This window comes from Falco cherrug, chromosome 2 (assembly GCF_023634085.1).
Source record: "Falco cherrug isolate bFalChe1 chromosome 2, bFalChe1.pri, whole genome shotgun sequence".
Lineage (NCBI taxonomy): Eukaryota > Metazoa > Chordata > Aves > Falconiformes > Falconidae > Falco > Falco cherrug.
In genome coordinates this window covers 23,054,698-23,066,949 of record NC_073698.1, presented here as the reverse complement: position 1 = coordinate 23,066,949, position 12,252 = coordinate 23,054,698, and the positions used below count along the sequence as shown (strand labels likewise).

Genomic DNA, 12,252 nt, shown 5'->3' with positions numbered 1-12,252 from the left:
TCCAGGGTGGTAACCTCGCTGTGTGCCCTCCTTGCTGCCTTAAGGATCTTGAACCCCACCATGTTATGGTCACTGCAGCCAAGGCTGTCCTTGAGCTTCACGTTCCCCACCAGCCCCTCCTTGTGGGCTAGAACAAAGTCCAGCATAGCACCTCTCCTTGTTGGCTGCTCTATCACTTGGAGAAGGAAGTGGTTTTGTATTTCATTGAAGAGATTTGTCACACTTAACCGCTGTTTGATAGGGTGTATGGAATTTTTATGAAGAACACTTGTTTGTAGAGCAAAATGCAATTTGATCAAGGAGCATATCCAATATATGAACTGATCCGGTTTTTAAATGTTGTATATGGTAGTAATAAGTAGTTGTAGATAGTGAAGAAAAAGGAATTATGACTTAATTGTCTTTTTTCTAGCAATAGAGCACAACGGAAAGTGGCGCACATTACAGGAGAACTCGTATGTGTCTGGGCAGAGGGAGGAGCCCAGTAGTTGCAGAAAGGCAAAGCAGCACTTTTGGATCAGGTTGCCTGGAGTGATGTAGTGCTGTCAGGTCTTATTCAGCACAGTAGGGAGGAACGAGAAGCAAGCTACCTACTTCGGCATTGGTACGTTCTTTGCAGTGGGAGAGACTTTGAAGTGTGCTGTACGCTGTGCTCCCCACCCCAACCCCTGAGATTGCATTGCCACCATGTGTTTCCATGACCCTCTCCAAAGAGGTTGCGCAAGCACTGGAACAGGCTGCCCGAGAAGGTGGTGGAATCACCATCCCTGGAGGTGTTTAAAAAACGTGGAGATGCAGTGCTTAGAGACATGGTTTAGTGATGAACTTGGCAGTGCTGTGTTAACGGTTGGACTCGATCATCTCAAAGGTTTTTTCCAACATAAATGGTTCTATGATTCTGTAAGTGGAAGGTGTCAGGATGCTGGCGTTGTGCATTCTGGGGGTCTGGCAGGTTAGGAAACAGTTGGGAATAAGCACAGTTGGGGTTCGAGTCAGTGTTCCTGTATGTTGACGCTTTTATCAACTTCTGCGGTTGTAATCATCATGTAGGTAGAACTTTTACTTGAATCCAAGCTTTCCTCCACAGACAGCCCTCACTTTACGCAGTGTCATTTTCAAAATGTTGGCCCTGAAAGGCCGAAGAATGCTAGTAATGGAGGATTTTAAGCTCTTACCTTCCTGTGGCTTTCTTTGTTCTTCAGATCGGTGCTAATCCTCGTTTTGAGTTCATACGTAGGAAAAAGACAGCTGGTGCAGCAGAGTTTTTTGGCACAAGAGAAGCAAATGGAAATTCAAGCAAAGCTGATGGAGGTAAAATGTCGCTTACTTGTGTACTGAGCCCAATTCATGGAAAGCAGTTTTCAGTAGTTGCTATATTGTGCTCAGATAAACTGTCTTGTTCTGCCACAGGAATGTTATGTTTGCTTTGAACGGAACAACCCATGGCTGGTGGTTGTTTTTTTTTTTTTCCTGACACAAAGCAACATTTCAGAATCTAGGCGTGTTGTGAATTTTCTGGCCATCAGGTTTTGGGTGACATTCCTGAACAAAGTCTTCATTTAAAAAAAAAGGCTTAGCTGGTGTCAAGAGCCTTCTTTGTTGATACCTTTTACTTTGTCACAACATGAGTGTGCTTTTGTCTGTGTACCTTGTATTAGTCCCCAGATGAAACGAGCTGTATCAGCAACATACTCTTACGGCAGTAGAATAGAGCCTATACTGGGGTTTTCTGTGAGTGTGGTGATGTCGTCCATTCCCCTAATTGACATCGCTACCTGCTACACCAGCAAAAACACAACAGCAACAAGAAAACCCACAACCCCACAAGGCTCTTTTGACTTCAGCACAGTTCTTTCACTGCCTTCAGTAACAGTCGGTGCAAAACAGTACTTTTGAAGTCCATCTTATGGCTGGGTAGCCTACACCTAGACCCAGTCACATTTCAAGGAGGACACTGGAGATGTTAATATCTGTATGTGTCTCATGGATAGTGCTCTGAATATCTGCAGTTGATTAAATACTTAAACGTGGACCATATTAAGTTGCTTCTACATGTTTGGAGGTTAAAAGTTATAGAAAAAAGATTAGTAACAGCTGTATTGCCACTTCATGCAGAGAAGGATGCCTGTTGTTACTGCCACGTTCATGCATTTATTTACCAGTAGTCCACCCTTCCTTGTGTTCTTGCCTCTTTTCATTAGATCTGTTCCCCTGTCCCATATCGTTGTTTTCTTCTATATATTTTTTTATTCAAGTTGTTCAAAATTTGTTTGTAACCAGACAAATAACTGTCAGTGAAAGTTGATCGATACATCACACACACCATGGATCCCGATGTGTTGTATAAACTTTCTGGTCATGTTCAAAGAGTTTGCTATAAACCCCATTCCGTTCATACAGGTGTAACTATACCCTTGATAACAGTATGGATGCACTGTGGCTATCATCAAAACCCCTACTGCTCTGTGGGGCTGCCCCAACTGTTAATTGAAGTAACTTGGGTTTTAAACTTTTGAAAAAAACTTTTTCAGTCAAGCTTCTTCCAGAGCAGGTTGATGGGGATTTCCTTCTACCCAGCCTCTTTTTCTTGGCTTTATGTCTTGTTTGCTCTAGAGGAGTTTTCTCAGCCGTTTGTTGTTACTGACAGAAGCTAATGAATGCTCACTCAGTGAATTAGTAAAATAGTTCTGTGTCTGTGTTAGATCTTGCATTTATGTTAATTAAAAATTAGTACAAGTCAATTCCTGGGCTGTTTTTACAAATAGTCCGTTACTAAGCTGTCGTTGCTGCTTTAATGAAGACTGAAGCTTTAAAAATCACAGGGTTTCCTGCCTTATACTAAACCAGTATAAAATGCTATTCATTCAGTATTGAATGCCTTCAGAATTTAGGTTCGCTTCTTAACTATTTTAATTCCTTTTAAATGGTAAAGCTAATCTCATCCAGGTTATAATAGGCTAAAAATACAGGTAAGTTTGTATACTTGTGGGTCTGTCATGCATTTCATCCAAATGTCTTAAAAAGGTATGTAAGTTAGATCTTGACATACACATTGCAAAGCTTCGTAAGAATTCAGCGACAACCACCAAATGTGTTTCTTTTTTGAATCATCAGTAAAAAAAGGGTATCTGCCTACCCTGTCTAGTGAAATAACCGCTCTTCATTCCTGTTACCTGGGGGATAGCTCAGCATGTCTGTTCAGCGCTGATAGTTTTATACTCTATAGCTGCTGATACGTGTGTGTCTATAGCTGGAAGTGACACAAGCTGAATTAGGCTTCACTGCATGTACAGCAGCAAATATACCTGTCGTGGTGTATTTATACAGTGTGGGCATGATCTTGCATAAATAATACTTGTAGTTTTAGTTTTTGGAAGGTTTTTTTCCCGCTTGGAAATCCATTTTGACTGATAGCTGCTGACTTATCTATTGACTGTGGTTCTCCTGCTTTCTGCAGGGAAAATAACTTTCTGGTGAAGCAAAAGTGAAGGTGATTTTGTGGTGGTAAAAAGGAGAATCAGCAGCACAGCTTGTCTGTGCACTTGACCTGAGCTGTCTTGCCATGTAAGCAGAAAAAGAGAATCTATGGGAAAATTAACACTAAAGTGAGCGGTAATGCAGAATTTTGGGTTACTGGAGTGTGAAATGAAACTGTTACAGTTCTTTCTTCTGCAGTAAGGGATGTGTGCCATTGACTTGAGAAATGCTGTGGAAGTGTAATGCTTTCCTAAGAAATACTTTGAAAAGTTTGAAAAGCTGTGGAGCTGGGAAGTTGTAATGCTATTATGAAGCAGAAGATATTTGATGAAGAACTTTTGGGTACAGCTTGATGTGTTACCTCCTACAAATAATCAGAACCATACGGGTTTCAGAACAGGTATCGTTTGTCTTTAAGTTAAAGTCTCAAGTTTAGTGAAGGCAACTTACTTCATATAGTAATGTCAGCATTTGCTGCAATTTTTTTCAGGCTTGGAGGATAAAGATGGTTTGTTCTAAAGTGTTGATGTAGGTGAAGCCATGTATACCTGAAAGCCTGTTAAGCAGGTTTTCAGTTGAAAGGCAGGAGAGAAGGGGCTTCGCTGCAATATACCGTATGCATTAGGAGCAGTTGCTACCCTGTATATACTATTTTTCAGATGATGTATCACATGCTGAGGCCTACTTAGCCATCCCTACAGCTTGACTGTTCAATTGAGTCTGCAATGGTGACCCCACAGGGTCCTTTGTGGGCATGAGAGACCTGCCTGCTTCTGCTCCTGAGGAAATTGCTGAATTCACCACAGCTATGATGATGTGGTTACAGCAAGGCATCCCTTATGGGATTGCTTTGCAAGGGCTCAGTTCCTGCTGATACAAATCTGGTTAGCATTCTACTTGTCGTTGAACTTATTTTACATATATGTGTATATATATATAAAATTAATTTCTATATATAAATAAAGTGGTATAAAAAGGAAAAAACCAAACCCTGTACTTATTCTTTTCTCTCAACACATTTTTTTTTCTCTTTTCTTTCTTTCTTTCCAGATCTTAACTTATAATTCCTTCTAGATTTAATTCTAACGTTAAGCATATTTTATGGAAGAACAAAGCTGAAATACAGTAGGTAAAGACATTATAGAAACCAGACCCAGTATGTTTTTACCAACTTAATTATTGTTCAGTTCTGTAGTTTTTGCTTTTACTTCTTAATTGTGGAGTAACTTTATTTTTCTGGTACAGTCAGCAGTTAGAGCAGTGAGGAGCTTCAACAGTGCATTTTTTAAATACAAGATCTGTCTAAATATTATTGATTATAGAAAATGTCATGAACAATTTGAGTTGTATTGGGAGGATTTTCATGTAAATTGTCACAACTAAAATTTGGAAAACATGTTATTATTTTTCCATCACTCATTTACTAAGATAGAAGGAGTTGTTATTCTTAATTTTCCAGCTGATGAGTAGGTACATACAAAAAGACAGACATGAGATTGCTTTTGCAATCCAGAGTGATCCAGAGGGTAAGTTCTAACCTTGTTTAATAATAAACTTACTCAGTTTTCTGACGTAAAATTAGCCTGCTTCTCAAATATGAAATAAAATGGAAGCAATAAAAAAGATGGAATAACCAATCATTAATCAGATATTAAAACTGGTTTAAAATCTATTGACATATTTAATTGTGTATAAAATTGCATTTAAATAGATTGATAAAACTCTTTATTGGAAAAAATGCTCTGCTTTAACATGAATTGAAGAGGATTAGGATTTAATAAAGTGAATTACTGTTCTCTGTTTGAGGGGGGAAAATATTTTCCCCCAAGGTTTTGCTTTTAAAACTACCACCTTTCTTCCCAGATATTCTTGAATACATTCTGCATTGTTTTAAAACAGCTCTAATCTTTAATACAATTATCTGTAAAATTCCTTTGTTTACTGAGGGTTTTTTTCAGATTATCAAATCATTTTATTTACAAATCCTCCTTTTCTTGGTACGTACTGTAAGTCTCCATTGCATGCCTGAGGCAGTGCCCCAGGTGAAGTTGACCGAAATCAATTATTGATAATTATTCTCTGCATGCTGCGAAGTGAAATCGAGTCTCTGGTCTCGATTCTTGGCTGTTTCAAACATAGGGTAATGGGAGCAGGTGCAGGGAGACACTGGAGCGCGGGCATTGATTTGCAGCATAAGCATGGAAAAGTTACTTAAGAGTATATGGGACTGGAAAGAGAAAATGGTTGGAGCTGAAGTTGTCGTGTGCTTTTAAAGAACTTGGTCAATATGTTTTCTTGGTACCCATACGCCAAAATGAGAGGAGCAATTTTGTCTCATCACCGTGTTGACGTTTCATTACACTGGGGTATGGGATAGCACTTAACAGGACGAAAGAGCCCCTCCATCCCAATTCTCCATCCCATCTAAGTGTGGTCTGATCTGATTTGTTCTGACTCTGTCAGACTTCACAAGCTAAAATTGTACTCTGTATTTCTCATGCACCAATAACTTTATTTCAGTGGGGTTTGTAAAGTGTAAAATCAAGCAACCTAATGTTGGAAATACTTACGCATCCCTTATGTTGTACTCCCCTTTGTGTCCATCCTTTGCTTGGGATTGGGCTGCTAGGGAAAAAAGTTCTGAACAGAGAAACAAACTGGGCTACAGCACAGGTTCAGGAGGAGTGGGGAAACCTGAAAGGTAGTGGGTAAGCTAAGAAGTGGCATTTCTTAATTTTGTAAATTATCTTGCAACCTGAATCATGGTGTTTTAATGTTGCTACATGTAATTTTTGACATTGTCTTTTTAAATGACTGCAACAGTTGCAGCAACTGCATCATTAGTAAAATGCTTACTGCTTATGAGGTTTAGAAGGAGCTGGCAGTACTGCCTGAGCTGCAAGACTGCTTAGAGACAGGATAAGACTTTATAGGGGAAAGGTAGTGGCTTGGTTTTTTTTTTTTTTCTGGAGTCAAAAATGATCAGTGAGGATTTGGGTCCAGCCAGGTTTCCCCCACCGCAAGTTCTTTCCAATGCTGGCAGCCTCTCGTGGGTCCAGCTGCCTGGATTTCCTTGCAGAGTGTTCGCTCCTGGGTGTTGTTTGGGCAAGCTGTCTTCAAGCTTTCTGAAGAACAGACAAAAGTAGTGAAATACAATTTTTTTTCAAAACCCAACGTGGAATTTCTTGGGACAGGGCAAGCTGTGCAGGCACATGAGGATGTTTCATGTTGGAAGTTGTCAGAATCAGTTGTAGGGAAAAAAGTCAGATGTGAATACAGGAGCCTGATGTTCCCCCGTCAGGACTGCCCATCCATCCTCTGGATGCAGGAGCTCGGACACCAAATGTAAGAGCGGGAAGTAAGAAGTAATAGAGGATGTGTCTTCAAAGGACAAATCAGTGCGGTGAGAGCTTCCCTTGCTGGCAAAAGCCTGAGTAAGCAGGTGGGGCTGGCAGTGTGCCCTGAAGGTTAATGCAGTCGGGTTGCCAAGCTGGAGGGGGGGTGTGAAGCCCTCCCTTCTGCTGGGGTTCTCAAGAAAGATGCTTTGAGAAGGCTTCTGGCTGCTGCCTCTCATGTCACCTTGGGTGCTGGGAGAAAGAAATGGTAGCTAGGACTGAGACACTGCAAGGCTAAAAAGTAAGAAACAATGTATATAGTATCGGTGGCATTTAGCACTGTGTTGGTTTCTTTGGTGGGCTCCAAGCAGCAGCAGGGCCAGTGTTTTTCTTCTGCAGCTCAGCTTCCCCGGTGGGCTCAGAGGCTGCCGTCCCCCTCCCAACCACCTGAGCTGCCCGCTGCACTAGCTGAGGTTTTATGGTGCTTCTGATGCTATTCCTGGATGTCAGCTCTACATTGGAGAAATACTGCCAAATTTTTTTAGCACTAATGCAGGAGAGGTCTAGCTGAGCACAGAGACAGTGATATTGTTAATTTTCCAGGCTGTTGCTATCTTACTTTCAGCTGTCCCTAGACATCCTCACCATTTTATGTTTCCTCTCTAATGGCATGAGCCAGGATGTCATAATATCCAAAATCAAATGTACCAGAAAATATAATAAATTAGAGCCGGCTAGCAGAGTAATTGAAGAATAAACTGAATTTTAAACAACACAAGATCGTGTTACGAACTGATTGCTATGCACAAAATGTACCAGAGGAGTACGACTTCATGTAGATTTACTATTGATGGCAGGATTTCCTAGATTGCTACTGGTAATAAAGAAATGAAAATGGTTTGAACTTTTGAGTTAGTACCACAACATAATATTGCAGTGAAGGAGAAGTATCATTCTAGTTAGACTGCAAAGCAATTCTGGAAGAAAAATTTTCTCGGTGCTTTATTATTTATTTATATGAGGCTTGCGTGTATTTAGCAATTCTGGAGTTTATAAAGCCACAAAGCGAATGTGGGCCCTGGCGTGGAAAGAACTAAATTTATTCTCAACTCCTAATATGTAATTCTTCTACAAGAAATTATGTAGCAGTAGAGTGGATTCCTCTCAATTCAGAGAATTTAGCTTAAGGACATTTGGTGCCCTTAGGGAATTCTAAGGTTGTTTGCCAGGTTAGTTTTACAGCAGGTAATCTGCATATTTTGTTTGAATACTTTTCTCATATTTTTTATTTCATTAAAACAGGTAACACACATACATAGGACAATTTAAAAATAACCCTCTAGCTGCGATGCTCGTAGACATATAGGGAGATGGCATAAGAAGTTCTGGTTTTGTGAGCTAGAAGTTACCTCAGCTGAGCCTGGAAAACTGAGCATCTGTCTTCTCCTGGTCTGTTGAAATGTGAAATGAGATAGTGCTAGTGGAAGCCACCCTGAAGGTTGCTCTTACAACCAGAAGCTATGGGAAAGCCTGTGAAATGCAAATAGCAGTAGGTATTTGCTAAAAGATAACAAATGTCCTTTGAGCTGCTAAGTTAAGAGTCTGAGTGGGCTGTATGAAAGCAAGTCCTGTGCAGAAACATCATCAGTGTTGAGGTAGTTAGCTGCTAATGTGCAGAGAAACCTGAAAATCACTTTTGACTGTACTTTATTTTCTATTGATCCTAATTTTTAGAATGCAAAGGAAATTTTGTAAGGAGGAGATTTTTGGTGGCAGTAACTCCAGCTCCAGGCAAGGCTCTGCCACTTCCAAAATTATGTTCTGCGGTGAAATACCAGTGAATGGAAAGGAAATCAAACATAAGCCTTCTTTGGTGGCAGTGAGGGCAGGAAGGCAAAAAAGCAGTATTACTGCACTGAAAGAATCTAATTTTCCTAGTGATAAGCAGTATAATTTGCTTAAATAAATACTTCTAAGTTTAAAGTTTTAAGTTGTATTTAAACATGAAATGGTATTAGTTATTTCCATTATTCTCATAAAATTTAAATACAGTTCTCTACCAGGAATGGTAACAAAATACATCTGATTTTAAACTAATTTTATAAAACAGTGAAAAAGGTAGCTCTTGTGAGGTAAATACTTGAATATATCCAGTAAGCTTTAGCATTATTAAACTAATTCAAAGTGCTATTAAATCCTTTGATTTAAATCACTTCACTGTGCCACGACCTAATGGAAGCAGAAATTAATCTAGAAGATGCAATTAATAAACTAATTACATCCCTGTGAAATATTTAAAGTGAATTACTTCTCTGTATGTATTTTGATCACTTAATAACCTATCTGCTTGCATCCATCTTGCATCTCCGTAGAAGAAGGAGGGAGGGTGTCCAGCTGCTGCCTGCCCCTCCAGGATGCACGGGGGGACAGTAAGGGCCGGTTTCATAAACAAGCTGCAGACCACCACATCTCTGGCTCTTCAGACTTGTGTAGCAGAAAACTTGGGAGAATGGTGTTATAAAGGAAAAAAATAACCGGGCTAGCAGTAGGGGAAAATAGGCAGCATTTAACTCACTCGAAAAGAAACAAACTTGAGGAGCACAGGAGTTCCTACAGGCAGGTTTTGAGGAAGGCACCTTCAAGATTGGTATTTCCACTCTCTTCAATGGCAAGGTCTGATATTTTGTGAAAAAATCAGAGCTCTCCTGTGCTGCTGAGGACTCTCTGTTCCTTTCCCCTGTTCCGCATCCCAGATGATTTCTGGTGGGTTACACAAACACCGTTTATCTTTGAGAGCTTTCAGCAGCGGGATGTGAAACTTGTGACAAATAATTTGTATGATTAAGCCTTTCTCTAGCAGTGGTCAGCCTCTTTTCTAATCCTTGTACCTAGTTAACCTAGCACATGAAATCTGTGTTCTATGGGTGTGCTCTTACTGCAGGTAAGAACACATGAGAAACCTTGAGTGCAGTTGTTAGGGAGGAGTATGGTGGGTAAACGGAGCTCTTTCAAAAAGGCAGTATCATTTACTTTCAAAATACCTTAGTGGCATGGAAGAGGGCGAGCATCTGGAATGCTGTGTCCATTTCTGGGTCCCCTAATTCAAGAGAGACAGGGAACTCCTGGAGAGGGCCCATTGGAGGGCTACAGAGATGATGAAGGGACTGGAGCATCTGCCTGATGGGGAAAGACTGGGAAAGCTGGGTCTGTGTAGCCTGGAGAAGAGAAGACTGAGAGGGGACCTTATCAGTATTTACCAATATCTTGAGGGTGCAAGTGTCAGGAGGATGGGGCCAGGCTCTTTTCAGTGGTGCCCAGTGACAGGACAAGGAGCAACGGGCACAAACTGCAACGCAGGAGGTTCCATTTGAATACGAGGAAGAACTTCTTTACTTTAAGGGTGACAGAGCACTGGAAGAGGCTGCCCAGAGAGGCTGTGGACTCTCCTTCTCTGGAGACATTGAAAACTCACCTAGATGTGACTCCGTGCAACCTACTTTAGGAGAACCTGCTTTAGCAGGGGGGTTGGACTAGATGATCTCCAGAGGTCCCTTCCAACCCTGATGGTTCTGTGATTCTGGGAGTGTTTCTGATAGTTTATTGCAATAGTAACTGTTAGAAACAAATCAGCAATATTGAGCAGTCCAGATTGTTTTGGAAGCTTCGGGCAGTTGACTGATACATTACAATTTAAGCAATATATTTTCTATAACATTTAGAAGCAGAAAATCTAAACCATTTTCACAGCTGAGTGGATCCCGGAAACATGCGGCAGTCATCATGATTAACCATTGGAAAACAGCTCAGTGTTCGGTCCTGCAGTGAGAGTCGCCTGCATAAGAGTCCTCTGAGGAAGGATACCTGAGGGCGTGCTAACAAGGAGCCCGGAGGCGGTGTTCACAGGTGGTACCTGGGACCTGCCGATGTCCAATGTGAGTGCTCTTAAAGAGTTAACACATGATACGGGGAAAGATTTAAAACAAAAGTTACAAAAATTATTAGAGGGTGCTTTATGGTATTTATTCAAGAACCCTTCTTTCCTCATCTAGTTGGTAAATAAACCATGGTGCATAAAATAATTGGAGTTTTCATCAGTTTAGAGAGATGTTTACACATCTGGTGGCATCACTGACAGGCGGCTAATACAGCTAGGTAGGCCTAGTAATGGTTTGCTACAGACTGAGTAAATATCATAAACATTTATGGATGGGAAACCCTCAGGAACAGTAAACATGACTAGCTAATACCAATAAATAAAGATTTCACTGTTGGATGCAAAATTGCAGGAATGTGTATCTAATGTGTACACGCAAGCTAATTGCTTTAACTAGATAACATTACACAGTGATGCTGTTGGGATCAGCATTTAATGGCACCATTTCTATTGAATGTTTTTCTTGTAGCAGGTAGGGGGAAGGCAATGCTACGTAAAGTCATGGATGTCATCCCAGGGCTGCTGATAGGGGGGACAAGTGGGACTAGAGATACTGAGACCGATGTATGAGGCAGCTGCATCTATGCTTGCATGCTGCTGCTGCTGCAGTGTCGAACTACTGATTTTACGATATGTTGTTGAATGCTGTAGGGAAAGTCTTGGAGTCTGGCGATCAAGTTTCCGGTGGAGACTGCTATGCCTGAAGAATCTCCTCAGTCTGTTACTTTAAATTATGTATGTCCCAAAGCAGGTATAAGTGAATGTTCCTCGTGTGTCCATTGGATAAGGAGATGGACAGCTCATAAATTCAGATGTTGCTCTGTTTCGTGTTCAGTCAAATAGACTTTGATGGTTGTAATGTGGCAGCACAAAGGCATTTTCAGTTTTGTGAAAGCAAGAAGGAATATTAATTCAGTTGAGCTTTATCTCTGAAAAGTCCAATGGAAATGATGAGGAAGAGCCTTTCACATATTTTGTTACCTTGTTTTCCTACCTTAGTAAAAGCTGCTTCTCTTCAGTTTTAATAAAGGATGTAGTAGCTGAAAGGAAGCTTTTTCCCAGCTGAAGGAAAAGTGTGAGAAATTGCAAAATGAGTTTACAAAGTTGTCAACAGATATATTTCATGGAGCTTACAGAGGATCCCTTTGTATGAAAAGTGGGAAAACCACAGATATAAACTAAGGCCCTACATGAGGTGGTAGTTAGTTTGAAGTGGGATACCAATAAAATCGGGTTCTTTCCTCCCAGCTCATCTGCATTTTTGAAAAGGGCATGGAAAAAGCCCATCAAGAGTTCATAAAGGTTAAGACCTTTATGGTTGTCAGTGACTTTCAGGTTCTTAGGTAAAAGCACTGAATTAATGGAGTATACGGTGACTGTATCACGGGCAGTATGTTGTTCTGTCAGACCTTACAAAGTTAAAAATGTCATGAGTTCAAAATGCATTTCCTCATATTAATGCATGACATAGAACAGTACAATTGCTCAGCTAAATAAACAGGACAT

At 40.6% G+C, this 12,252-nt stretch overlaps 1 protein-coding gene across 2 annotated transcripts in view; it reads left to right on the top strand.

The window, feature by feature from the left end:
* The window catches only part of LNX2 (ligand of numb-protein X 2), a 65,108-nt gene that overhangs the window by 6,351 nt on the left and 46,505 nt on the right, over positions 1–12,252 (top strand). The window contains exon 2 of one of the 2 annotated variants that reach the window (XM_055701370.1): positions 1,203–1,311. The exons of the other annotated variant lie outside the window; for it this stretch is intronic. The gene's annotated coding sequence lies outside the window, so the exon portion shown is untranslated. The remainder of the gene's footprint in view (positions 1–1,202; positions 1,312–12,252) is intronic. 2 annotated transcript variants of the gene reach the window in all.